We start from the raw sequence: 20,364 nt of genomic DNA, 5'->3' as shown, positions 1-20,364 counted from the left end.
CCTGGTTGCGGGGCCCTTCTTTTTACTATGTAGCTACTAAGCGGCGAAGCCAGCAGATTTCTCAGCCAATTAATGCCTCCCTACTCTAGCCGTTGTTCAAAGAGGTTTGACTTTTTCCTTTCCTTTTCTTTCTTTCTTTCTTTCTTTCTTTCTTTCTTTATTTATTTATTTATTTGATTTCTTTTATTGACCAAAATATGCAGCTTTGCTAAAAGCAAAGCCTTCAAAAAATAAACAATACTCGTCAACGTTCCTCTCCACGGAAATCTTTAGTAAAAGGCGAAAGATTTATACGTGAATGAAGAGAAACCCGAGCTATACCCGTAACTCCGCAGAGCCCTCCGAGGTCCAAAAAGGGCCGAGACAGCTGGAGGAAGGCAGGGAGCGAAGGAAGCTCGAGAGGGAAGGCAACCGTCGACTTTTCTGTCTTTTCCTCCAGTTAACGCGCCCGATTCCTGATGATGTCACGCCTGGGCGGGTACAGTCTCGTTTGCCTAAAGAGCACAAAGGGACACAAAAGAACACAAAGAGACCAGCTAAACGACATATCACATATAACAAAATAAGAAAAAAAATTAAAAAAAAAAAAAAAAAAAAAAAAAAAAAAAAGAACAAAAACGGAGGGAAAACGGAACGCGCTCGAAAAAGACCCTCCCCCTGCCGGAAACAACGTCATTAAATAAATAAATAAATAAATAAATAAACAGAACAAGAACAACAACACAAACATGCATTCATTCACTTCAAAAAACACAAGACAAATCACAAGAACCGACCCCTCCCCCACAAAAAATCAAGCACTCTTCAAGTACTCAGCCAACGACCCAGTCGTTTCTTCTTTCTTTGCACCGCTGTAAGGAAGGTGCACCGCTCCTGGAGGTACTGCAATACCAGGTCGATGCGTGGAGCAGAAGGAGCAAGCTCCTGTTCTGGCTCCCTGTTCTAAAAATCCATTTAATATGTAGCCCTCATATAGAGGGCGTATCAGATATTAAACTGATAAGAACAGATACTACACTTGATCTTAGCCAAAAGGCCGAGAAGCGATAACCCGAATATCGCCACCTGGTTGCGGGGCCCTTCTTTTTACTATGTAGCTACTAAGCGGCGAAGCCAGCAGATTTCTCAGCCAATTAATGCCTCCCTACTCTAGCCGTTGTTCAAAGAGGTTTGACTTTTTCCTTTCCTTTTCTTTCTTTCTTTCTTTCTTTCTTTCTTTCTTTATTTATTTATTTATTTGATTTCTTTTATTGACCAAAATATGCAGCTTTGCTAAAAGCAAAGCCTTCAAAAAATAAACAATACTCGTCAACGTTCCTCTCCACGGAAATCTTTAGTAAAAGGCGAAAGATTTATACGTGAATGAAGAGAAACCCGAGCTATACCCGTAACTCCGCAGAGCCCTCCGAGGTCCAAAAAGGGCCGAGACAGCTGGAGGAAGGCAGGGAGCGAAGGAAGCTCGAGAGGGAAGGCAACCGTCGACTTTTCTGTCTTTTCCTCCAGTTAACGCGCCCGATTCCTGATGATGTCACGCCTGGGCGGGTACAGTCTCGTTTGCCTAAAGAGCACAAAGGGACACAAAAGAACACAAAGAGACCAGCTAAACGACATATCACATATAACAAAATAAGAAAAAAAATTAAAAAAAAAAAAAAAAAAAAAAAAAAAAAAAAGAACAAAAACGGAGGGAAAACGGAACGCGCTCGAAAAAGACCCTCCCCCTGCCGGAAACAACGTCATTAAATAAATAAATAAATAAATAAATAAACAGAACAAGAACAACAACACAAACATGCATTCATTCACTTCAAAAAACACAAGACAAATCACAAGAACCGACCCCTCCCCCACAAAAAATCAAGCACTCTTCAAGTACTCAGCCAACGACCCAGTCGTTTCTTCTTTCTTTGCACCGCTGTAAGGAAGGTGCACCGCTCCTGGAGGTACTGCAATACCAGGTCGATGCGTGGAGCAGAAGGAGCAAGCTCCTGTTCTGGCTCCCTGTTCTAAAAATCCATTTAATATGTAGCCCTCATATAGAGGGCGTATCAGATATTAAACTGATAAGAACAGATACTACACTTGATCTTAGCCAAAAGGCCGAGAAGCGATAACCCGAATATCGCCACCTGGTTGCGGGGCCCTTCTTTTTACTATGTAGCTACTAAGCGGCGAAGCCAGCAGATTTCTCAGCCAATTAATGCCTCCCTACTCTAGCCGTTGTTCAAAGAGGTTTGACTTTTTCCTTTCCTTTTCTTTCTTTCTTTCTTTCTTTCTTTCTTTCTTTATTTATTTATTTATTTGATTTCTTTTATTGACCAAAATATGCAGCTTTGCTAAAAGCAAAGCCTTCAAAAAATAAACAATACTCGTCAACGTTCCTCTCCACGGAAATCTTTAGTAAAAGGCGAAAGATTTATACGTGAATGAAGAGAAACCCGAGCTATACCCGTAACTCCGCAGAGCCCTCCGAGGTCCAAAAAGGGCCGAGACAGCTGGAGGAAGGCAGGGAGCGAAGGAAGCTCGAGAGGGAAGGCAACCGTCGACTTTTCTGTCTTTTCCTCCAGTTAACGCGCCCGATTCCTGATGATGTCACGCCTGGGCGGGTACAGTCTCGTTTGCCTAAAGAGCACAAAGGGACACAAAAGAACACAAAGAGACCAGCTAAACGACATATCACATATAACAAAATAAGAAAAAAAATTAAAAAAAAAAAAAAAAAAAAAAAAAAAAAAAGAACAAAAACGGAGGGAAAACGGAACGCGCTCGAAAAAGACCCTCCCCCTGCCGGAAACAACGTCATTAAATAAATAAATAAATAAATAAATAAACAGAACAAGAACAACAACACAAACATGCATTCATTCACTTCAAAAAACACAAGACAAATCACAAGAACCGACCCCTCCCCCACAAAAAATCAAGCACTCTTCAAGTACTCAGCCAACGACCCAGTCGTTTCTTCTTTCTTTGCACCGCTGTAAGGAAGGTGCACCGCTCCTGGAGGTACTGCAATACCAGGTCGATGCGTGGAGCAGAAGGAGCAAGCTCCTGTTCTGGCTCCCTGTTCTAAAAATCCATTTAATATGTAGCCCTCATATAGAGGGCGTATCAGATATTAAACTGATAAGAACAGATACTACACTTGATCTTAGCCAAAAGGCCGAGAAGCGATAACCCGAATATCGCCACCTGGTTGCGGGGCCCTTCTTTTTACTATGTAGCTACTAAGCGGCGAAGCCAGCAGATTTCTCAGCCAATTAATGCCTCCCTACTCTAGCCGTTGTTCAAAGAGGTTTGACTTTTTCCTTTCCTTTTCTTTCTTTCTTTCTTTCTTTCTTTCTTTCTTTATTTATTTATTTATTTGATTTCTTTTATTGACCAAAATATGCAGCTTTGCTAAAAGCAAAGCCTTCAAAAAATAAACAATACTCGTCAACGTTCCTCTCCACGGAAATCTTTAGTAAAAGGCGAAAGATTTATACGTGAATGAAGAGAAACCCGAGCTATACCCGTAACTCCGCAGAGCCCTCCGAGGTCCAAAAAGGGCCGAGACAGCTGGAGGAAGGCAGGGAGCGAAGGAAGCTCGAGAGGGAAGGCAACCGTCGACTTTTCTGTCTTTTCCTCCAGTTAACGCGCCCGATTCCTGATGATGTCACGCCTGGGCGGGTACAGTCTCGTTTGCCTAAAGAGCACAAAGGGACACAAAAGAACACAAAGAGACCAGCTAAACGACATATCACATATAACAAAATAAGAAAAAAAATTAAAAAAAAAAAAAAAAAAAAAAAAAAAAAAAAGAACAAAAACGGAGGGAAAACGGAACGCGCTCGAAAAAGACCCTCCCCCTGCCGGAAACAACGTCATTAAATAAATAAATAAATAAATAAATAAACAGAACAAGAACAACAACACAAACATGCATTCATTCACTTCAAAAAACACAAGACAAATCACAAGAACCGACCCCTCCCCCACAAAAAATCAAGCACTCTTCAAGTACTCAGCCAACGACCCAGTCGTTTCTTCTTTCTTTGCACCGCTGTAAGGAAGGTGCACCGCTCCTGGAGGTACTGCAATACCAGGTCGATGCGTGGAGCAGAAGGAGCAAGCTCCTGTTCTGGCTCCCTGTTCTAAAAATCCATTTAATATGTAGCCCTCATATAGAGGGCGTATCAGATATTAAACTGATAAGAACAGATACTACACTTGATCTTAGCCAAAAGGCCGAGAAGCGATAACCCGAATATCGCCACCTGGTTGCGGGGCCCTTCTTTTTACTATGTAGCTACTAAGCGGCGAAGCCAGCAGATTTCTCAGCCAATTAATGCCTCCCTACTCTAGCCGTTGTTCAAAGAGGTTTGACTTTTTCCTTTCCTTTTCTTTCTTTCTTTCTTTCTTTCTTTCTTTCTTTATTTATTTATTTATTTGATTTCTTTTATTGACCAAAATATGCAGCTTTGCTAAAAGCAAAGCCTTCAAAAAATAAACAATACTCGTCAACGTTCCTCTCCACGGAAATCTTTAGTAAAAGGCGAAAGATTTATACGTGAATGAAGAGAAACCCGAGCTATACCCGTAACTCCGCAGAGCCCTCCGAGGTCCAAAAAGGGCCGAGACAGCTGGAGGAAGGCAGGGAGCGAAGGAAGCTCGAGAGGGAAGGCAACCGTCGACTTTTCTGTCTTTTCCTCCAGTTAACGCGCCCGATTCCTGATGATGTCACGCCTGGGCGGGTACAGTCTCGTTTGCCTAAAGAGCACAAAGGGACACAAAAGAACACAAAGAGACCAGCTAAACGACATATCACATATAACAAAATAAGAAAAAAAATTAAAAAAAAAAAAAAAAAAAAAAAAAAAAAAAGAACAAAAACGGAGGGAAAACGGAACGCGCTCGAAAAAGACCCTCCCCCTGCCGGAAACAACGTCATTAAATAAATAAATAAATAAATAAATAAACAGAACAAGAACAACAACACAAACATGCATTCATTCACTTCAAAAAACACAAGACAAATCACAAGAACCGACCCCTCCCCCACAAAAAATCAAGCACTCTTCAAGTACTCAGCCAACGACCCAGTCGTTTCTTCTTTCTTTGCACCGCTGTAAGGAAGGTGCACCGCTCCTGGAGGTACTGCAATACCAGGTCGATGCGTGGAGCAGAAGGAGCAAGCTCCTGTTCTGGCTCCCTGTTCTAAAAATCCATTTAATATGTAGCCCTCATATAGAGGGCGTATCAGATATTAAACTGATAAGAACAGATACTACACTTGATCTTAGCCAAAAGGCCGAGAAGCGATAACCCGAATATCGCCACCTGGTTGCGGGGCCCTTCTTTTTACTATGTAGCTACTAAGCGGCGAAGCCAGCAGATTTCTCAGCCAATTAATGCCTCCCTACTCTAGCCGTTGTTCAAAGAGGTTTGACTTTTTCCTTTCCTTTTCTTTCTTTCTTTCTTTCTTTCTTTCTTTCTTTATTTATTTATTTATTTGATTTCTTTTATTGACCAAAATATGCAGCTTTGCTAAAAGCAAAGCCTTCAAAAAATAAACAATACTCGTCAACGTTCCTCTCCACGGAAATCTTTAGTAAAAGGCGAAAGATTTATACGTGAATGAAGAGAAACCCGAGCTATACCCGTAACTCCGCAGAGCCCTCCGAGGTCCAAAAAGGGCCGAGACAGCTGGAGGAAGGCAGGGAGCGAAGGAAGCTCGAGAGGGAAGGCAACCGTCGACTTTTCTGTCTTTTCCTCCAGTTAACGCGCCCGATTCCTGATGATGTCACGCCTGGGCGGGTACAGTCTCGTTTGCCTAAAGAGCACAAAGGGACACAAAAGAACACAAAGAGACCAGCTAAACGACATATCACATATAACAAAATAAGAAAAAAAATTAAAAAAAAAAAAAAAAAAAAAAAAAAAAAAAAGAACAAAAACGGAGGGAAAACGGAACGCGCTCGAAAAAGACCCTCCCCCTGCCGGAAACAACGTCATTAAATAAATAAATAAATAAATAAATAAACAGAACAAGAACAACAACACAAACATGCATTCATTCACTTCAAAAAACACAAGACAAATCACAAGAACCGACCCCTCCCCCACAAAAAATCAAGCACTCTTCAAGTACTCAGCCAACGACCCAGTCGTTTCTTCTTTCTTTGCACCGCTGTAAGGAAGGTGCACCGCTCCTGGAGGTACTGCAATACCAGGTCGATGCGTGGAGCAGAAGGAGCAAGCTCCTGTTCTGGCTCCCTGTTCTAAAAATCCATTTAATATGTAGCCCTCATATAGAGGGCGTATCAGATATTAAACTGATAAGAACAGATACTACACTTGATCTTAGCCAAAAGGCCGAGAAGCGATAACCCGAATATCGCCACCTGGTTGCGGGGCCCTTCTTTTTACTATGTAGCTACTAAGCGGCGAAGCCAGCAGATTTCTCAGCCAATTAATGCCTCCCTACTCTAGCCGTTGTTCAAAGAGGTTTGACTTTTTCCTTTCCTTTTCTTTCTTTCTTTCTTTCTTTCTTTCTTTCTTTATTTATTTATTTATTTGATTTCTTTTATTGACCAAAATATGCAGCTTTGCTAAAAGCAAAGCCTTCAAAAAATAAACAATACTCGTCAACGTTCCTCTCCACGGAAATCTTTAGTAAAAGGCGAAAGATTTATACGTGAATGAAGAGAAACCCGAGCTATACCCGTAACTCCGCAGAGCCCTCCGAGGTCCAAAAAGGGCCGAGACAGCTGGAGGAAGGCAGGGAGCGAAGGAAGCTCGAGAGGGAAGGCAACCGTCGACTTTTCTGTCTTTTCCTCCAGTTAACGCGCCCGATTCCTGATGATGTCACGCCTGGGCGGGTACAGTCTCGTTTGCCTAAAGAGCACAAAGGGACACAAAAGAACACAAAGAGACCAGCTAAACGACATATCACATATAACAAAATAAGAAAAAAAATTAAAAAAAAAAAAAAAAAAAAAAAAAAAAAAAAGAACAAAAACGGAGGGAAAACGGAACGCGCTCGAAAAAGACCCTCCCCCTGCCGGAAACAACGTCATTAAATAAATAAATAAATAAATAAATAAACAGAACAAGAACAACAACACAAACATGCATTCATTCACTTCAAAAAACACAAGACAAATCACAAGAACCGACCCCTCCCCCACAAAAAATCAAGCACTCTTCAAGTACTCAGCCAACGACCCAGTCGTTTCTTCTTTCTTTGCACCGCTGTAAGGAAGGTGCACCGCTCCTGGAGGTACTGCAATACCAGGTCGATGCGTGGAGCAGAAGGAGCAAGCTCCTGTTCTGGCTCCCTGTTCTAAAAATCCATTTAATATGTAGCCCTCATATAGAGGGCGTATCAGATATTAAACTGATAAGAACAGATACTACACTTGATCTTAGCCAAAAGGCCGAGAAGCGATAACCCGAATATCGCCACCTGGTTGCGGGGCCCTTCTTTTTACTATGTAGCTACTAAGCGGCGAAGCCAGCAGATTTCTCAGCCAATTAATGCCTCCCTACTCTAGCCGTTGTTCAAAGAGGTTTGACTTTTTCCTTTCCTTTTCTTTCTTTCTTTCTTTCTTTCTTTCTTTCTTTATTTATTTATTTATTTGATTTCTTTTATTGACCAAAATATGCAGCTTTGCTAAAAGCAAAGCCTTCAAAAAATAAACAATACTCGTCAACGTTCCTCTCCACGGAAATCTTTAGTAAAAGGCGAAAGATTTATACGTGAATGAAGAGAAACCCGAGCTATACCCGTAACTCCGCAGAGCCCTCCGAGGTCCAAAAAGGGCCGAGACAGCTGGAGGAAGGCAGGGAGCGAAGGAAGCTCGAGAGGGAAGGCAACCGTCGACTTTTCTGTCTTTTCCTCCAGTTAACGCGCCCGATTCCTGATGATGTCACGCCTGGGCGGGTACAGTCTCGTTTGCCTAAAGAGCACAAAGGGACACAAAAGAACACAAAGAGACCAGCTAAACGACATATCACATATAACAAAATAAGAAAAAAAATTAAAAAAAAAAAAAAAAAAAAAAAAAAAAAAAGAACAAAAACGGAGGGAAAACGGAACGCGCTCGAAAAAGACCCTCCCCCTGCCGGAAACAACGTCATTAAATAAATAAATAAATAAATAAATAAACAGAACAAGAACAACAACACAAACATGCATTCATTCACTTCAAAAAACACAAGACAAATCACAAGAACCGACCCCTCCCCCACAAAAAATCAAGCACTCTTCAAGTACTCAGCCAACGACCCAGTCGTTTCTTCTTTCTTTGCACCGCTGTAAGGAAGGTGCACCGCTCCTGGAGGTACTGCAATACCAGGTCGATGCGTGGAGCAGAAGGAGCAAGCTCCTGTTCTGGCTCCCTGTTCTAAAAATCCATTTAATATGTAGCCCTCATATAGAGGGCGTATCAGATATTAAACTGATAAGAACAGATACTACACTTGATCTTAGCCAAAAGGCCGAGAAGCGATAACCCGAATATCGCCACCTGGTTGCGGGGCCCTTCTTTTTACTATGTAGCTACTAAGCGGCGAAGCCAGCAGATTTCTCAGCCAATTAATGCCTCCCTACTCTAGCCGTTGTTCAAAGAGGTTTGACTTTTTCCTTTCCTTTTCTTTCTTTCTTTCTTTCTTTCTTTCTTTCTTTATTTATTTATTTATTTGATTTCTTTTATTGACCAAAATATGCAGCTTTGCTAAAAGCAAAGCCTTCAAAAAATAAACAATACTCGTCAACGTTCCTCTCCACGGAAATCTTTAGTAAAAGGCGAAAGATTTATACGTGAATGAAGAGAAACCCGAGCTATACCCGTAACTCCGCAGAGCCCTCCGAGGTCCAAAAAGGGCCGAGACAGCTGGAGGAAGGCAGGGAGCGAAGGAAGCTCGAGAGGGAAGGCAACCGTCGACTTTTCTGTCTTTTCCTCCAGTTAACGCGCCCGATTCCTGATGATGTCACGCCTGGGCGGGTACAGTCTCGTTTGCCTAAAGAGCACACTCGTTTGCCTAAAGAGCACAAAGGGACACAAAAGAACACAAAGAGACCAGCTAAACGACATATCACATATAACAAAATAAGAAAAAAAATTAAAAAAAAAAAAAAAAAAAAAAAAAAAAAAAGAACAAAAACGGAGGGAAAACGGAACGCGCTCGAAAAAGACCCTCCCCCTGCCGGAAACAACGTCATTAAATAAATAAATAAATAAATAAATAAACAGAACAAGAACAACAACACAAACATGCATTCATTCACTTCAAAAAACACAAGACAAATCACAAGAACCGACCCCTCCCCCACAAAAAATCAAGCACTCTTCAAGTACTCAGCCAACGACCCAGTCGTTTCTTCTTTCTTTGCACCGCTGTAAGGAAGGTGCACCGCTCCTGGAGGTACTGCAATACCAGGTCGATGCGTGGAGCAGAAGGAGCAAGCTCCTGTTCTGGCTCCCTGTTCTAAAAATCCATTTAATATGTAGCCCTCATATAGAGGGCGTATCAGATATTAAACTGATAAGAACAGATACTACACTTGATCTTAGCCAAAAGGCCGAGAAGCGATAACCCGAATATCGCCACCTGGTTGCGGGGCCCTTCTTTTTACTATGTAGCTACTAAGCGGCGAAGCCAGCAGATTTCTCAGCCAATTAATGCCTCCCTACTCTAGCCGTTGTTCAAAGAGGTTTGACTTTTTCCTTTCCTTTTCTTTCTTTCTTTCTTTCTTTCTTTCTTTCTTTATTTATTTATTTATTTGATTTCTTTTATTGACCAAAATATGCAGCTTTGCTAAAAGCAAAGCCTTCAAAAAATAAACAATACTCGTCAACGTTCCTCTCCACGGAAATCTTTAGTAAAAGGCGAAAGATTTATACGTGAATGAAGAGAAACCCGAGCTATACCCGTAACTCCGCAGAGCCCTCCGAGGTCCAAAAAGGGCCGAGACAGCTGGAGGAAGGCAGGGAGCGAAGGAAGCTCGAGAGGGAAGGCAACCGTCGACTTTTCTGTCTTTTCCTCCAGTTAACGCGCCCGATTCCTGATGATGTCACGCCTGGGCGGGTACAGTCTCGTTTGCCTAAAGAGCACAAAGGGACACAAAAGAACACAAAGAGACCAGCTAAACGACATATCACATATAACAAAATAAGAAAAAAAATTAAAAAAAAAAAAAAAAAAAAAAAAAAAAAAAAGAACAAAAACGGAGGGAAAACGGAACGCGCTCGAAAAAGACCCTCCCCCTGCCGGAAACAACGTCATTAAATAAATAAATAAATAAATAAATAAACAGAACAAGAACAACAACACAAACATGCATTCATTCACTTCAAAAAACACAAGACAAATCACAAGAACCGACCCCTCCCCCACAAAAAATCAAGCACTCTTCAAGTACTCAGCCAACGACCCAGTCGTTTCTTCTTTCTTTGCACCGCTGTAAGGAAGGTGCACCGCTCCTGGAGGTACTGCAATACCAGGTCGATGCGTGGAGCAGAAGGAGCAAGCTCCTGTTCTGGCTCCCTGTTCTAAAAATCCATTTAATATGTAGCCCTCATATAGAGGGCGTATCAGATATTAAACTGATAAGAACAGATAAGATACTACACTTGATCTTAGCCAAAAGGCCGAGAAGCGATAACCCGAATATCGCCACCTGGTTGCGGGGCCCTTCTTTTTACTATGTAGCTACTAAGCGGCGAAGCCAGCAGATTTCTCAGCCAATTAATGCCTCCCTACTCTAGCCGTTGTTCAAAGAGGTTTGACTTTTTCCTTTCCTTTTCTTTCTTTCTTTCTTTCTTTCTTTCTTTCTTATTTATTTATTTATTTGATTTCTTTTATTGACCAAAATATGCAGCTTTGCTAAAAGCAAAGCCTTCAAAAAATAAACAATACTCGTCAACGTTCCTCTCCACGGAAATCTTTAGTAAAAGGCGAAAGATTTATACGTGAATGAAGAGAAACCCGAGCTATACCCGTAACTCCGCAGAGCCCTCCGAGGTCCAAAAAGGGCCGAGACAGCTGGAGGAAGGCAGGGAGCGAAGGAAGCTCGAGAGGGAAGGCAACCGTCGACTTTTCTGTCTTTTCCTCCAGTTAACGCGCCCGATTCCTGATGATGTCACGCCTGGGCGGGTACAGTCTCGTTTGCCTAAAGAGCACAAAGGGACACAAAAGAACACAAAGAGACCAGCTAAACGACATATCACATATAACAAAATAAGAAAAAAAATTAAAAAAAAAAAAAAAAAAAAAAAAAAAAAAAGAACAAAAACGGAGGGAAAACGGAACGCGCTCGAAAAAGACCCTCCCCCTGCCGGAAACAACGTCATTAAATAAATAAATAAATAAATAAATAAACAGAACAAGAACAACAACACAAACATGCATTCATTCACTTCAAAAAACACAAGACAAATCACAAGAACCGACCCCTCCCCCACAAAAAATCAAGCACTCTTCAAGTACTCAGCCAACGACCCAGTCGTTTCTTCTTTCTTTGCACCGCTGTAAGGAAGGTGCACCGCTCCTGGAGGTACTGCAATACCAGGTCGATGCGTGGAGCAGAAGGAGCAAGCTCCTGTTCTGGCTCCCTGTTCTAAAAATCCATTTAATATGTAGCCCTCATATAGAGGGCGTATCAGATATTAAACTGATAAGAACAGATACTACACTTGATCTTAGCCAAAAGGCCGAGAAGCGATAACCCGAATATCGCCACCTGGTTGCGGGGCCCTTCTTTTTACTATGTAGCTACTAAGCGGCGAAGCCAGCAGATTTCTCAGCCAATTAATGCCTCCCTACTCTAGCCGTTGTTCAAAGAGGTTTGACTTTTTCCTTTCCTTTTCTTTCTTTCTTTCTTTCTTTCTTTCTTTCTTTATTTATTTATTTATTTGATTTCTTTTATTGACCAAAATATGCAGCTTTGCTAAAAGCAAAGCCTTCAAAAAATAAACAATACTCGTCAACGTTCCTCTCCACGGAAATCTTTAGTAAAAGGCGAAAGATTTATACGTGAATGAAGAGAAACCCGAGCTATACCCGTAACTCCGCAGAGCCCTCCGAGGTCCAAAAAGGGCCGAGACAGCTGGAGGAAGGCAGGGAGCGAAGGAAGCTCGAGAGGGAAGGCAACCGTCGACTTTTCTGTCTTTTCCTCCAGTTAACGCGCCCGATTCCTGATGATGTCACGCCTGGGCGGGTACAGTCTCGTTTGCCTAAAGAGCACAAAGGGACACAAAAGAACACAAAGAGACCAGCTAAACGACATATCACATATAACAAAATAAGAAAAAAAATTAAAAAAAAAAAAAAAAAAAAAAAAAAAAAAAAGAACAAAAACGGAGGGAAAACGGAACGCGCTCGAAAAAGACCCTCCCCCTGCCGGAAACAACGTCATTAAATAAATAAATAAATAAATAAATAAACAGAACAAGAACAACAACACAAACATGCATTCATTCACTTCAAAAAACACAAGACAAATCACAAGAACCGACCCCTCCCCCACAAAAAATCAAGCACTCTTCAAGTACTCAGCCAACGACCCAGTCGTTTCTTCTTTCTTTGCACCGCTGTAAGGAAGGTGCACCGCTCCTGGAGGTACTGCAATACCAGGTCGATGCGTGGAGCAGAAGGAGCAAGCTCCTGTTCTGGCTCCCTGTTCTAAAAATCCATTTAATATGTAGCCCTCATATAGAGGGCGTATCAGATATTAAACTGATAAGAACAGATACTACACTTGATCTTAGCCAAAAGGCCGAGAAGCGATAACCCGAATATCGCCACCTGGTTGCGGGGCCCTTCTTTTTACTATGTAGCTACTAAGCGGCGAAGCCAGCAGATTTCTCAGCCAATTAATGCCTCCCTACTCTAGCCGTTGTTCAAAGAGGTTTGACTTTTTCCTTTCCTTTTCTTTCTTTCTTTCTTTCTTTCTTTCTTTCTTTATTTATTTATTTATTTGATTTCTTTTATTGACCAAAATATGCAGCTTTGCTAAAAGCAAAGCCTTCAAAAAATAAACAATACTCGTCAACGTTCCTCTCCACGGAAATCTTTAGTAAAAGGCGAAAGATTTATACGTGAATGAAGAGAAACCCGAGCTATACCCGTAACTCCGCAGAGCCCTCCGAGGTCCAAAAAGGGCCGAGACAGCTGGAGGAAGGCAGGGAGCGAAGGAAGCTCGAGAGGGAAGGCAACCGTCGACTTTTCTGTCTTTTCCTCCAGTTAACGCGCCCGATTCCTGATGATGTCACGCCTGGGCGGGTACAGTCTCGTTTGCCTAAAGAGCACAAAGGGACACAAAAGAACACAAAGAGACCAGCTAAACGACATATCACATATAACAAAATAAGAAAAAAAATTAAAAAAAAAAAAAAAAAAAAAAAAAAAAAAAAGAACAAAAACGGAGGGAAAACGGAACGCGCTCGAAAAAGACCCTCCCCCTGCCGGAAACAACGTCATTAAATAAATAAATAAATAAATAAATAAACAGAACAAGAACAACAACACAAACATGCATTCATTCACTTCAAAAAACACAAGACAAATCACAAGAACCGACCCCTCCCCCACAAAAAATCAAGCACTCTTCAAGTACTCAGCCAACGACCCAGTCGTTTCTTCTTTCTTTGCACCGCTGTAAGGAAGGTGCACCGCTCCTGGAGGTACTGCAATACCAGGTCGATGCGTGGAGCAGAAGGAGCAAGCTCCTGTTCTGGCTCCCTGTTCTAAAAATCCATTTAATATGTAGCCCTCATATAGAGGGCGTATCAGATATTAAACTGATAAGAACAGATACTACACTTGATCTTAGCCAAAAGGCCGAGAAGCGATAACCCGAATATCGCCACCTGGTTGCGGGGCCCTTCTTTTTACTATGTAGCTACTAAGCGGCGAAGCCAGCAGATTTCTCAGCCAATTAATGCCTCCCTACTCTAGCCGTTGTTCAAAGAGGTTTGACTTTTTCCTTTCCTTTTCTTTCTTTCTTTCTTTCTTTCTTTCTTTCTTTATTTATTTATTTATTTGATTTCTTTTATTGACCAAAATATGCAGCTTTGCTAAAAGCAAAGCCTTCAAAAAATAAACAATACTCGTCAACGTTCCTCTCCACGGAAATCTTTAGTAAAAGGCGAAAGATTTATACGTGAATGAAGAGAAACCCGAGCTATACCCGTAACTCCGCAGAGCCCTCCGAGGTCCAAAAAGGGCCGAGACAGCTGGAGGAAGGCAGGGAGCGAAGGAAGCTCGAGAGGGAAGGCAACCGTCGACTTTTCTGTCTTTTCCTCCAGTTAACGCGCCCGATTCCTGATGATGTCACGCCTGGGCGGGTACAGTCTCGTTTGCCTAAAGAGCACAAAGGGACACAAAAGAACACAAAGAGACCAGCTAAACGACATATCACATATAACAAAATAAGAAAAAAAATTAAAAAAAAAAAAAAAAAAAAAAAAAAAAAAAGAACAAAAACGGAGGGAAAACGGAACGCGCTCGAAAAAGACCCTCCCCCTGCCGGAAACAACGTCATTAAATAAATAAATAAATAAATAAATAAACAGAACAAGAACAACAACACAAACATGCATTCATTCACTTCAAAAAACACAAGACAAATCACAAGAACCGACCCCTCCCCCACAAAAAATCAAGCACTCTTCAAGTACTCAGCCAACGACCCAGTCGTTTCTTCTTTCTTTGCACCGCTGTAAGGAAGGTGCACCGCTCCTGGAGGTACTGCAATACCAGGTCGATGCGTGGAGCAGAAGGAGCAAGCTCCTGTTCTGGCTCCCTGTTCTAAAAATCCATTTAATATGTAGCCCTCATATAGAGGGCGTATCAGATATTAAACTGATAAGAACAGATACTACACTTGATCTTAGCCAAAAGGCCGAGAAGCGATAACCCGAATATCGCCACCTGGTTGCGGGGCCCTTCTTTTTACTATGTAGCTACTAAGCGGCGAAGCCAGCAGATTTCTCAGCCAATTAATGCCTCCCTACTCTAGCCGTTGTTCAAAGAGGTTTGACTTTTTCCTTTCCTTTTCTTTCTTTCTTTCTTTCTTTCTTTCTTTCTTTATTTATTTATTTATTTGATTTCTTTTATTGACCAAAATATGCAGCTTTGCTAAAAGCAAAGCCTTCAAAAAATAAACAATACTCGTCAACGTTCCTCTCCACGGAAATCTTTAGTAAAAGGCGAAAGATTTATACGTGAATGAAGAGAAACCCGAGCTATACCCGTAACTCCGCAGAGCCCTCCGAGGTCCAAAAAGGGCCGAGACAGCTGGAGGAAGGCAGGGAGCGAAGGAAGCTCGAGAGGGAAGGCAACCGTCGACTTTTCTGTCTTTTCCTCCAGTTAACGCGCCCGATTCCTGATGATGTCACGCCTGGGCGGGTACAGTCTCGTTTGCCTAAAGAGCACAAAGGGACACAAAAGAACACAAAGAGACCAGCTAAACGACATATCACATATAACAAAATAAGAAAAAAAATTAAAAAAAAAAAAAAAAAAAAAAAAAAAAAAAGAACAAAAACGGAGGGAAAACGGAACGCGCTCGAAAAAGACCCTCCCCCTGCCGGAAACAACGTCATTAAATAAATAAATAAATAAATAAATAAACAGAACAAGAACAACAACACAAACATGCATTCATTCACTTCAAAAAACACAAGACAAATCACAAGAACCGACCCCTCCCCCACAAAAAATCAAGCACTCTTCAAGTACTCAGCCAACGACCCAGTCGTTTCTTCTTTCTTTGCACCGCTGTAAGGAAGGTGCACCGCTCCTGGAGGTACTGCAATACCAGGTCGATGCGTGGAGCAGAAGGAGCAAGCTCCTGTTCTGGCTCCCTGTTCTAAAAATCCATTTAATATGTAGCCCTCATATAGAGGGCGTATCAGATATTAAACTGATAAGAACAGATACTACACTTGATCTTAGCCAAAAGGCCGAGAAGCGATAACCCGAATATCGCCACCTGGTTGCGGGGCCCTTCTTTTTACTATGTAGCTACTAAGCGGCGAAGCCAGCAGATTTCTCAGCCAATTAATGCCTCCCTACTCTAGCCGTTGTTCAAAGAGGTTTGACTTTTTCCTTTCCTTTTCTTTCTTTCTTTCTTTCTTTCTTTCTTTCTTTATTTATTTATTTATTTGATTTCTTTTATTGACCAAAATATGCAGCTTTGCTAAAAGCAAAGCCTTCAAAAAATAAACAATACTCGTCAACGTTCCTCTCCACGGAAATCTTTAGTAAAAGGCGAAAGATTTATACGTGAATGAAGAGAAACCCGAGCTATACCCGTAACTCCGCAGAGCCCTCCGAGGTAAAAAGGGCCGAGACAGCTGGAGGAAGGCAGGGAGCGAAGGAAGCTCGAGAGGGAAGGCAACCGTCGACTTTTCTGTCTTTTCCTCCAGTTAACGCGCCCGATTCCTGATGATGTCACGCCTGGGCGGGTACAGTCTCGTTTGCCTAAAGAGCACAAAGGGACACAAAAGAACACAAAGAGACCAGCTAAACGACATATCACATATAACAAAATAAGAAAAAAAATTAAAAAAAAAAAAAAAAAAAAAAAAAAAAAAAGAACAAAAACGGAGGGAAAACGGAACGCGCTCGAAAAAGACCCTCCCCCTGCCGGAAACAACGTCATTAAATAAATAAATAAATAAATAAATAAACAGAACAAGAACAACAACACAAACATGCATTCATTCACTTCAAAAAACACAAGACAAATCACAAGAACCGACCCCTCCCCCACAAAAAATCAAGCACTCTTCAAGTACTCAGCCAACGACCCAGTCGTTTCTTCTTTCTTTGCACCGCTGTAAGGAAGGTGCACCGCTCCTGGAGGTACTGCAATACCAGGTCGATGCGTGGAGCAGAAGGAGCAAGCTCCTGTTCTGGCTCCCTGTTCTAAAAATCCATTTAATATGTAGCCCTCATATAGAGGGCGTATCAGATATTAAACTGATAAGAACAGATACTACACTTGATCTTAGCCAAAAGGCCGAGAAGCGATAACCCGAATATCGCCACCTGGTTGCGGGGCCCTTCTTTTTACTATGTAGCTACTAAGCGGCGAAGCCAGCAGATTTCTCAGCCAATTAATGCCTCCCTACTCTAGCCGTTGTTCAAAGAGGTTTGACTTTTTCCTTTCCTTTTCTTTCTTTCTTTCTTTCTTTCTTTCTTTCTTTATTTATTTATTTATTTGATTTCTTTTATTGACCAAAATATGCAGCTTTGCTAAAAGCAAAGCCTTCAAAAAATAAACAATACTCGTCAACGTTCCTCTCCACGGAAATCTTTAGTAAAAGGCGAAAGATTTATACGTGAATGAAGAGAAACCCGAGCTATACCCGTAACTCCGCAGAGCCCTCCGAGGTCCAAAAAGGGCCGAGACAGCTGGAGGAAGGCAGGGAGCGAAGGAAGCTCGAGAGGGAAGGCAACCGTCGACTTTTCTGTCTTTTCCTCCAGTTAACGCGCCCGATTCCTGATGATGTCACGCCTGGGCGGGTACAGTCTCGTTTGCCTAAAGAGCACAAAGGGACACAAAAGAACACAAAGAGACCAGCTAAACGACATATCACATATAACAAAATAAGAAAAAAAATTAAAAAAAAAAAAAAAAAAAAAAAAAAAAAAAGAACAAAAACGGAGGGAAAACGGAACGCGCTCGAAAAAGACCCTCCCCCTGCCGGAAACAACGTCATTAAATAAATAAATAAATAAATAAATAAACAGAACAAGAACAACAACACAAACATGCATTCATTCACTTCAAAAAACACAAGACAAATCACAAGAACCGACCCCTCCCCCACAAAAAATCAAGCACTCTTCAAGTACTCAGCCAACGACCCAGTCGTTTCTTCTTTCTTTGCACCGCTGTAAGGAAGGTGCACCGCTCCTGGAGGTACTGCAATACCAGGTCGATGCGTGGAGCAGAAGGAGCAAGCTCCTGTTCTGGCTCCCTGTTCTAAAAATCCATTTAATATGTAGCCCTCATATAGAGGGCGTATCAGATATTAAACTGATAAGAACAGATACTACACTTGATCTTAGCCAAAAGGCCGAGAAGCGATAACCCGAATATCGCCACCTGGTTGCGGGGCCCTTCTTTTTACTATGTAGCTACTAAGCGGCGAAGCCAGCAGATTTCTCAGCCAATTAATGCCTCCCTACTCTAGCCGTTGTTCAAAGAGGTTTGACTTTTTCCTTTCCTTTTCTTTCTTTCTTTCTTTCTTTCTTTCTTTCTTTATTTATTTATTTATTTGATTTCTTTTATTGACCAAAATATGCAGCTTTGCTAAAAGCAAAGCCTTCAAAAAATAAACAATACTCGTCAACGTTCCTCTCCACGGAAATCTTTAGTAAAAGGCGAAAGATTTATACGTGAATGAAGAGAAACCCGAGCTATACCCGTAACTCCGCAGAGCCCTCCGAGGTCCAAAAAGGGCCGAGACAGCTGGAGGAAGGCAGGGAGCGAAGGAAGCTCGAGAGGGAAGGCAACCGTCGACTTTTCTGTCTTTTCCTCCAGTTAACGCGCCCGATTCCTGATGATGTCACGCCTGGGCGGGTACAGTCTCGTTTGCCTAAAGAGCACAAAGGGACACAAAAGAACACAAAGAGACCAGCTAAACGACATATCACATATAACAAAATAAGAAAAAAAATTAAAAAAAAAAAAAAAAAAAAAAAAAAAAAAAAGAACAAAAACGGAGGGAAAACGGAACGCGCTCGAAAAAGACCCTCCCCCTGCCGGAAACAACGTCATTAAATAAATAAATAAATAAATAAATAAACAGAACAAGAACAACAACACAAACATGCATTCATTCACTTCAAAAAACACAAGACAAATCACAAGAACCGACCCCTCCCCCACAAAAAATCAAGCACTCTTCAAGTACTCAGCCAACGACCCAGTCGTTTCTTCTTTCTTTGCACCGCTGTAAGGAAGGTGCACCGCTCCTGGAGGTACTGCAATACCAGGTCGATGCGTGGAGCAGAAGGAGCAAGCTCCTGTTCTGGCTCCCTGTTCTAAAAATCCATTTAATATGTAGCCCTCATATAGAGGGCGTATCAGATATTAAACTGATAAGAACAGATACTACACTTGATCTTAGCCAAAAGGCCGAGAAGCGATAACCCGAATATCGCCACCTGGTTGCGGGGCCCTTCTTTTTACTATGTAGCTACTAAGCGGCGAAGCCAGCAGATTTCTCAGCCAATTAATGCCTCCCTACTCTAGCCGTTGTTCAAAGAGGTTTGACTTTTTCCTTTCCTTTTCTTTCTTTCTTTCTTTCTTTCTTTCTTTCTTTATTTATTTATTTATTTGATTTCTTTTATTGACCAAAATATGCAGCTTTGCTAAAAGCAAAGCCTTCAAAAAATAAACAATACTCGTCAACGTTCCTCTCCACGGAAATCTTTAGTAAAAGGCGAAAGATTTATACGTGAATGAAGAGAAACCCGAGCTATACCCGTAACTCCGCAGAGCCCTCCGAGGTCCAAAAAGGGCCGAGACAGCTGGAGGAAGGCAGGGAGCGAAGGAAGCTCGAGAGGGAAGGCAACCGTCGACTTTTCTGTCTTTTCCTCCAGTTAACGCGCCCGATTCCTGATGATGTCACGCCTGGGCGGGTACAGTCTCGTTTGCCTAAAGAGCACAAAGGGACACAAAAGAACACAAAGAGACCAGCTAAACGACATATCACATATAACAAAATAAGAAAAAAAATTAAAAAAAAAAAAAAAAAAAAAAAAAAAAAAAGAACAAAAACGGAGGGAAAACGGAACGCGCTCGAAAAAGACCCTCCCCCTGCCGGAAACAACGTCATTAAATAAATAAATAAATAAATAAATAAACAGAACAAGAACAACAACACAAACATGCATTCATTCACTTCAAAAAACACAAGACAAATCACAAGAACCGACCCCTCCCCCACAAAAAATCAAGCACTCTTCAAGTACTCAGCCAACGACCCAGTCGTTTCTTCTTTCTTTGCACCGCTGTAAGGAAGGTGCACCGCTCCTGGAGGTACTGCAATACCAGGTCGATGCGTGGAGCAGAAGGAGCAAGCTCCTGTTCTGGCTCCCTGTTCTAAAAATCCATTTAATATGTAGCCCTCATATAGAGGGCGTATCAGATATTAAACTGATAAGAACAGATACTACACTTGATCTTAGCCAAAAGGCCGAGAAGCGATAACCCGAATATCGCCACCTGGTTGCGGGGCCCTTCTTTTTACTATGTAGCTACTAAGCGGCGAAGCCAGCAGATTTCTCAGCCAATTAATGCCTCCCTACTCTAGCCGTTGTTCAAAGAGGTTTGACTTTTTCCTTTCCTTTTCTTTCTTT

At 41.9% G+C, this 20,364-nt stretch overlaps 38 non-coding genes across 38 annotated transcripts; all 38 read right to left on the bottom strand.

Moving 5' to 3' along the window:
* Positions 1-201: 201 nt before the first annotated feature.
* LOC125785209 (U5 spliceosomal RNA) lies at positions 202-318 on the bottom strand. The gene has a single exon (XR_007427837.1). It is a non-coding gene; the product is annotated as a U5 spliceosomal RNA (small nuclear RNA).
* Positions 319-857: 539 nt separating this feature from the next.
* On the bottom strand, positions 858-1,048 carry LOC125785008 (U2 spliceosomal RNA). Its single transcript, XR_007427647.1, has one exon. It is a non-coding gene; the product is annotated as a U2 spliceosomal RNA (small nuclear RNA).
* Positions 1,049-1,265: 217 nt separating this feature from the next.
* On the bottom strand, positions 1,266-1,382 carry LOC125785208 (U5 spliceosomal RNA). Its single transcript, XR_007427836.1, has one exon. It is a non-coding gene; the product is annotated as a U5 spliceosomal RNA (small nuclear RNA).
* A 539-nt stretch (positions 1,383-1,921) lies between these two features.
* On the bottom strand, positions 1,922-2,112 carry LOC125785007 (U2 spliceosomal RNA). The gene has a single exon (XR_007427646.1). It is a non-coding gene; the product is annotated as a U2 spliceosomal RNA (small nuclear RNA).
* Positions 2,113-2,329: 217 nt separating this feature from the next.
* LOC125785207 (U5 spliceosomal RNA) lies at positions 2,330-2,446 on the bottom strand. Its single transcript, XR_007427835.1, has one exon. It is a non-coding gene; the product is annotated as a U5 spliceosomal RNA (small nuclear RNA).
* Positions 2,447-2,984: 538 nt separating this feature from the next.
* LOC125785006 (U2 spliceosomal RNA) lies at positions 2,985-3,175 on the bottom strand. The gene has a single exon (XR_007427645.1). It is a non-coding gene; the product is annotated as a U2 spliceosomal RNA (small nuclear RNA).
* A 217-nt stretch (positions 3,176-3,392) lies between these two features.
* On the bottom strand, positions 3,393-3,509 carry LOC125785205 (U5 spliceosomal RNA). Its single transcript, XR_007427833.1, has one exon. It is a non-coding gene; the product is annotated as a U5 spliceosomal RNA (small nuclear RNA).
* Positions 3,510-4,048: 539 nt separating this feature from the next.
* Positions 4,049-4,239, bottom strand: LOC125785005 (U2 spliceosomal RNA). The gene has a single exon (XR_007427644.1). It is a non-coding gene; the product is annotated as a U2 spliceosomal RNA (small nuclear RNA).
* A 217-nt stretch (positions 4,240-4,456) lies between these two features.
* Positions 4,457-4,573, bottom strand: LOC125785204 (U5 spliceosomal RNA). Its single transcript, XR_007427832.1, has one exon. It is a non-coding gene; the product is annotated as a U5 spliceosomal RNA (small nuclear RNA).
* Positions 4,574-5,111: 538 nt separating this feature from the next.
* LOC125785004 (U2 spliceosomal RNA) lies at positions 5,112-5,302 on the bottom strand. The gene has a single exon (XR_007427643.1). It is a non-coding gene; the product is annotated as a U2 spliceosomal RNA (small nuclear RNA).
* Positions 5,303-5,519: 217 nt separating this feature from the next.
* On the bottom strand, positions 5,520-5,636 carry LOC125785203 (U5 spliceosomal RNA). Its single transcript, XR_007427831.1, has one exon. It is a non-coding gene; the product is annotated as a U5 spliceosomal RNA (small nuclear RNA).
* Positions 5,637-6,175: 539 nt separating this feature from the next.
* LOC125785002 (U2 spliceosomal RNA) lies at positions 6,176-6,366 on the bottom strand. Its single transcript, XR_007427641.1, has one exon. It is a non-coding gene; the product is annotated as a U2 spliceosomal RNA (small nuclear RNA).
* Positions 6,367-6,583: 217 nt separating this feature from the next.
* Positions 6,584-6,700, bottom strand: LOC125785202 (U5 spliceosomal RNA). Its single transcript, XR_007427830.1, has one exon. It is a non-coding gene; the product is annotated as a U5 spliceosomal RNA (small nuclear RNA).
* Positions 6,701-7,239: 539 nt separating this feature from the next.
* Positions 7,240-7,430, bottom strand: LOC125785001 (U2 spliceosomal RNA). Its single transcript, XR_007427640.1, has one exon. It is a non-coding gene; the product is annotated as a U2 spliceosomal RNA (small nuclear RNA).
* A 217-nt stretch (positions 7,431-7,647) lies between these two features.
* On the bottom strand, positions 7,648-7,764 carry LOC125785201 (U5 spliceosomal RNA). Its single transcript, XR_007427829.1, has one exon. It is a non-coding gene; the product is annotated as a U5 spliceosomal RNA (small nuclear RNA).
* A 538-nt stretch (positions 7,765-8,302) lies between these two features.
* Positions 8,303-8,493, bottom strand: LOC125785000 (U2 spliceosomal RNA). The gene has a single exon (XR_007427639.1). It is a non-coding gene; the product is annotated as a U2 spliceosomal RNA (small nuclear RNA).
* A 217-nt stretch (positions 8,494-8,710) lies between these two features.
* On the bottom strand, positions 8,711-8,827 carry LOC125785200 (U5 spliceosomal RNA). Its single transcript, XR_007427828.1, has one exon. It is a non-coding gene; the product is annotated as a U5 spliceosomal RNA (small nuclear RNA).
* Positions 8,828-9,386: 559 nt separating this feature from the next.
* LOC125784999 (U2 spliceosomal RNA) lies at positions 9,387-9,577 on the bottom strand. The gene has a single exon (XR_007427638.1). It is a non-coding gene; the product is annotated as a U2 spliceosomal RNA (small nuclear RNA).
* A 217-nt stretch (positions 9,578-9,794) lies between these two features.
* On the bottom strand, positions 9,795-9,911 carry LOC125785199 (U5 spliceosomal RNA). Its single transcript, XR_007427827.1, has one exon. It is a non-coding gene; the product is annotated as a U5 spliceosomal RNA (small nuclear RNA).
* A 539-nt stretch (positions 9,912-10,450) lies between these two features.
* On the bottom strand, positions 10,451-10,646 carry LOC125785045 (U2 spliceosomal RNA). The gene has a single exon (XR_007427684.1). It is a non-coding gene; the product is annotated as a U2 spliceosomal RNA (small nuclear RNA).
* Positions 10,647-10,862: 216 nt separating this feature from the next.
* Positions 10,863-10,979, bottom strand: LOC125785198 (U5 spliceosomal RNA). The gene has a single exon (XR_007427826.1). It is a non-coding gene; the product is annotated as a U5 spliceosomal RNA (small nuclear RNA).
* Positions 10,980-11,517: 538 nt separating this feature from the next.
* LOC125784998 (U2 spliceosomal RNA) lies at positions 11,518-11,708 on the bottom strand. The gene has a single exon (XR_007427637.1). It is a non-coding gene; the product is annotated as a U2 spliceosomal RNA (small nuclear RNA).
* A 217-nt stretch (positions 11,709-11,925) lies between these two features.
* LOC125785197 (U5 spliceosomal RNA) lies at positions 11,926-12,042 on the bottom strand. Its single transcript, XR_007427825.1, has one exon. It is a non-coding gene; the product is annotated as a U5 spliceosomal RNA (small nuclear RNA).
* Positions 12,043-12,581: 539 nt separating this feature from the next.
* LOC125784997 (U2 spliceosomal RNA) lies at positions 12,582-12,772 on the bottom strand. The gene has a single exon (XR_007427636.1). It is a non-coding gene; the product is annotated as a U2 spliceosomal RNA (small nuclear RNA).
* Positions 12,773-12,989: 217 nt separating this feature from the next.
* On the bottom strand, positions 12,990-13,106 carry LOC125785196 (U5 spliceosomal RNA). The gene has a single exon (XR_007427824.1). It is a non-coding gene; the product is annotated as a U5 spliceosomal RNA (small nuclear RNA).
* Positions 13,107-13,645: 539 nt separating this feature from the next.
* LOC125784996 (U2 spliceosomal RNA) lies at positions 13,646-13,836 on the bottom strand. The gene has a single exon (XR_007427635.1). It is a non-coding gene; the product is annotated as a U2 spliceosomal RNA (small nuclear RNA).
* Positions 13,837-14,053: 217 nt separating this feature from the next.
* Positions 14,054-14,170, bottom strand: LOC125785194 (U5 spliceosomal RNA). Its single transcript, XR_007427822.1, has one exon. It is a non-coding gene; the product is annotated as a U5 spliceosomal RNA (small nuclear RNA).
* Positions 14,171-14,708: 538 nt separating this feature from the next.
* Positions 14,709-14,899, bottom strand: LOC125784995 (U2 spliceosomal RNA). Its single transcript, XR_007427634.1, has one exon. It is a non-coding gene; the product is annotated as a U2 spliceosomal RNA (small nuclear RNA).
* A 217-nt stretch (positions 14,900-15,116) lies between these two features.
* On the bottom strand, positions 15,117-15,233 carry LOC125785193 (U5 spliceosomal RNA). The gene has a single exon (XR_007427821.1). It is a non-coding gene; the product is annotated as a U5 spliceosomal RNA (small nuclear RNA).
* Positions 15,234-15,771: 538 nt separating this feature from the next.
* On the bottom strand, positions 15,772-15,962 carry LOC125784993 (U2 spliceosomal RNA). Its single transcript, XR_007427633.1, has one exon. It is a non-coding gene; the product is annotated as a U2 spliceosomal RNA (small nuclear RNA).
* A 217-nt stretch (positions 15,963-16,179) lies between these two features.
* On the bottom strand, positions 16,180-16,296 carry LOC125785192 (U5 spliceosomal RNA). The gene has a single exon (XR_007427820.1). It is a non-coding gene; the product is annotated as a U5 spliceosomal RNA (small nuclear RNA).
* Positions 16,297-16,832: 536 nt separating this feature from the next.
* On the bottom strand, positions 16,833-17,023 carry LOC125784992 (U2 spliceosomal RNA). The gene has a single exon (XR_007427632.1). It is a non-coding gene; the product is annotated as a U2 spliceosomal RNA (small nuclear RNA).
* A 217-nt stretch (positions 17,024-17,240) lies between these two features.
* Positions 17,241-17,357, bottom strand: LOC125785191 (U5 spliceosomal RNA). Its single transcript, XR_007427819.1, has one exon. It is a non-coding gene; the product is annotated as a U5 spliceosomal RNA (small nuclear RNA).
* A 538-nt stretch (positions 17,358-17,895) lies between these two features.
* LOC125784990 (U2 spliceosomal RNA) lies at positions 17,896-18,086 on the bottom strand. Its single transcript, XR_007427630.1, has one exon. It is a non-coding gene; the product is annotated as a U2 spliceosomal RNA (small nuclear RNA).
* A 217-nt stretch (positions 18,087-18,303) lies between these two features.
* Positions 18,304-18,420, bottom strand: LOC125785190 (U5 spliceosomal RNA). Its single transcript, XR_007427818.1, has one exon. It is a non-coding gene; the product is annotated as a U5 spliceosomal RNA (small nuclear RNA).
* A 539-nt stretch (positions 18,421-18,959) lies between these two features.
* LOC125784989 (U2 spliceosomal RNA) lies at positions 18,960-19,150 on the bottom strand. Its single transcript, XR_007427629.1, has one exon. It is a non-coding gene; the product is annotated as a U2 spliceosomal RNA (small nuclear RNA).
* Positions 19,151-19,367: 217 nt separating this feature from the next.
* LOC125785189 (U5 spliceosomal RNA) lies at positions 19,368-19,484 on the bottom strand. The gene has a single exon (XR_007427817.1). It is a non-coding gene; the product is annotated as a U5 spliceosomal RNA (small nuclear RNA).
* Positions 19,485-20,022: 538 nt separating this feature from the next.
* On the bottom strand, positions 20,023-20,213 carry LOC125784988 (U2 spliceosomal RNA). Its single transcript, XR_007427628.1, has one exon. It is a non-coding gene; the product is annotated as a U2 spliceosomal RNA (small nuclear RNA).
* Positions 20,214-20,364: the final 151 nt, after the last annotated feature.

Source organism: Astyanax mexicanus, chromosome 20 (assembly GCF_023375975.1).
Source record: "Astyanax mexicanus isolate ESR-SI-001 chromosome 20, AstMex3_surface, whole genome shotgun sequence".
In the NCBI taxonomy this organism is placed as follows: domain Eukaryota; kingdom Metazoa; phylum Chordata; class Actinopteri; order Characiformes; family Acestrorhamphidae; genus Astyanax; species Astyanax mexicanus.
This window is presented reverse-complemented; position numbering and strand designations above follow the sequence as displayed.